This window comes from Hordeum vulgare, chromosome 6H, assembly GCF_904849725.1.
Source record: "Hordeum vulgare subsp. vulgare chromosome 6H, MorexV3_pseudomolecules_assembly, whole genome shotgun sequence".
Classification (NCBI taxonomy): domain Eukaryota; kingdom Viridiplantae; phylum Streptophyta; class Magnoliopsida; order Poales; family Poaceae; genus Hordeum; species Hordeum vulgare.
In genome coordinates this window covers 378823817-378827071 of record NC_058523.1, presented here as the reverse complement: position 1 = coordinate 378827071, position 3255 = coordinate 378823817, and positions in this window count along the sequence as shown.

Here is a 3255-nt window from a genome sequence, read left to right as displayed (position 1 = left end):
TACTCTGGGATTCTACTCTCTGTTCTCTTTCGGGACAAATATTTTGCTAACTCTAACATTAGTTTCTCGTAAATGCTTCCTCCCGGAGAGCCCCGTATTCCAGACGATGGCTTTATCCCTCAGAAGAAATGCAGTTACTCTTCGAGGTTCTCTTGAGCTGTTGTGCTCATTGCTTCTGCAATTCTCCTTTCCTTCGTCAACCACTAAAGATGACTACATACAAATGTCGTTCATACCTTCTTCTCCAATTGATCTTGTTTACGAGATGCAACGGATTATCTTATCGAGGATTCGTCCATCATCAGTTCTCATGGGTTTGAGAGTTCTTCGAATTGCTATCCGATCTTTCGGAATCCCCAGTAACCTATTGCTCTTGACCTTTCTCACCTGCTTGCATTATGGTTAAATCCATATGTCTAGCAGCATTCGTTAAAATCCTTTGTGATTTTCCTATGATCTTATTGATTCTACCTTGGGGTGAATTCACACAATCATCTGTTGTGACTCATAAATTATCTTCCGGCTCAAACGTCCTTCAAAACAGAGCTGGTTCTCGACAAATCAATTTTTGGTTGGTTGTCCATCTAAGTCCATTCAACCTACCTGTATTTGATCAGAGCATCTAATTATGATACGCCAATCTGGAAATCATAATTCCTTTTGTGATTAAGTATCGATATTTTTCAGATGTTCTATAACCCGATGCATTGCGTCCTACCCCCTCGGATTGAGTACCGATACTCACATGAGATCTTTGTGGACTGCCAGACTCATTCTGGTTTATTATCCGACGACATTTTTTTGCTTTCAAAAATTCTTGTGAATGCTTCCCGTGACACATGATGCCATTGGTAAATTGTATCTTCTCCCTCTGATAAATTCTAGCCTATGCTTTTGTTGGCCATGCGCTGTTGTCAAGCATGTGTTAATTACTCTTGGAGTTTATGGTATATGTTCCTAAGATGCCCCGACGGGTTGAACCTATGCCTTCCTAAATCGATATGACTCAAAAAGTTTTCACGAGTCTTGCTCTTCTGGTGTTTTGCCGATTGTTCTTTCAAAGCTACAACTTAATCAAAGGCGAGGAATAAATGGGAGGTGATGCATTGATGAAGTGGGAGTCGACCTTGAACCTTGTGTTCATGCCCATGGAAACGACGTTGATCCTATCATAGAAACTTCTCGTATAAATAATCAATTCATTCTGTAGTTTAAATATGGGATCTGTGATCTTATCCTTTGCAGTCGTGGTTCCGACCATGTTGTCCTACCTTGATTTCATTCTCGGATGAGTTAAAGTACTTGTCTTCTTCAGATCAACACGCCGGTCCAAACCTTAAAGTTGATCTACCTCCGAGTATTATTCCTTGTAGCTCGAGGATATCGTGGAGCTATGGAACTTCTTGTGAGCTCCTCATCAACTATGATATTTTCCTTAATTCCAGTTGCCGCGTGTTTGAGTTGTTGGACACGCGAGTACATTGATAACTGAATCGAGTACGCATTGCGATTCAACAATTTTTAGTAATCTTCCTTGTTTACGAGTTTGTACTCGACCCTGTCATTTCAACCTGTTAAGCTACATCATCATTGTCATGTTGGAGCTCGACCATGCTATCTATACCCTTCATCCCTGGAACACAATTCCAACTATGCGTTAAGCTTGCATCGAGCTTTCCACATCATGTGGGTTGTCCTAAAAGGAAATCTCAATTCTAAGCTAGCAGTCTTATCTGTGATTCCGACATCCTCTTGCTTCATCATTCCCTTGCTTGATGTCGTCGCCGATCGATTGTTTCTTCATGAAGCTTCTCGACAAAGGTGTCGTGATCATCATCAGCATCCCGAGCTCTTGCAGGGTATCGGCCGAATGCATGATGAGAAATACCATCCTTGCACCCTTGATGGTTTGCATTATCATCGACATCATTGTTTACCTTCCCTCCAACACAAACGTGTTCATGTTTTGTGTTGTCCCTTAAGTTCCTTGCTTTTCAGCTTATGTTATCCTCTGCCTTGAAGTATTACTATCTTTTCTGTCAAGAATGTCGTGAGGATTGCACGCCTCTTAAGAATTCTTGATATAGCAATACTTCTCGCCATCACCATTCATTTCTTGGTTCCGTGTTGTTTCAAACCGGAATACCAACAAGTGGACTCTGATGTGTTATTCCAATACTTTTGGCAACCCTGTTGCCTTGAGGTTAACAACTGATTGTTTCATTCTTAGTGTGTTGGGTGTTGACTCATCATTTTAGCATTTGTCGTGCTACTCACTCAGTAATTCCGAGTGCACCCTTTTACCAATGTTTGATTGTTGTTGTCCCCTCGATCATACGACATTATACCTTTTGATTTGACAAATGCTATCTCCTTGATATTATAACTTTGGAAATTCATCCCTGTCAAAATCTTGAGGGATTGATGTTGCGCCCATCGACCACACCCTTAACTTATTCATGGTTTGTGATGAAGCTTTTGAAAGCACTATCTTTGTGCCTAACTCATGAAGAATATGTTGGGTAGAAGAAGTGTATTTCCCAAAGTTCACGTGCACTCTTTCTGCCGTGAATATGTGAAAGTTTTGTTTCGCTTCTTCTCAGGAAATACCAAATCACTCACGCATGTGCGAAGTGTTATATGTTATATGTTTTGAAGATTTGTTATCTTCACTTCATATAATTTCTCTTAGCACGTCAAGCCACTGACTCATTTGATCAGGGAAAAAAAGTTCCTTCATAAGAGCTAATCCAGACTTACACATGGAGCCTTGATATCCTCGATGATGTTTTCCAAATGAGAACTCAATTGCCTTTTGACGTAAGAATTCTATGTGGGCACGAATGTCTTGACATTGTGTTCATATGTCTTAAAGTCGAACTCATGATTCAAGGATTGCTTGTGTAGCTCGTATCATGAGAATCTTGCATCTTCATTTTTCTTCTCAGGCATCTTGAGTCTGAGGTATCCTGACACCAATCAGATCTGAATCCCGGGCAGATGTGATGGTTGGAACGTTTTCCAATAATTATAACTTTGGTCTTAGGTAATCTGGTGCAGTGATGTCTTGTCTGGCACACCGGGCCGAAGGACCGATTGTTATAAATTCTTCCATATGAAAGATTCACCATCTTCCATGCGAAGAATATATGACTTATGTCATAAGTTACTCCTCCTGAATCCTCTTTGTATTCCCATAAGTCTGACCTTCATCTGATGACCATATCGATGCTACCTCGAAGCACGGATGTGGTA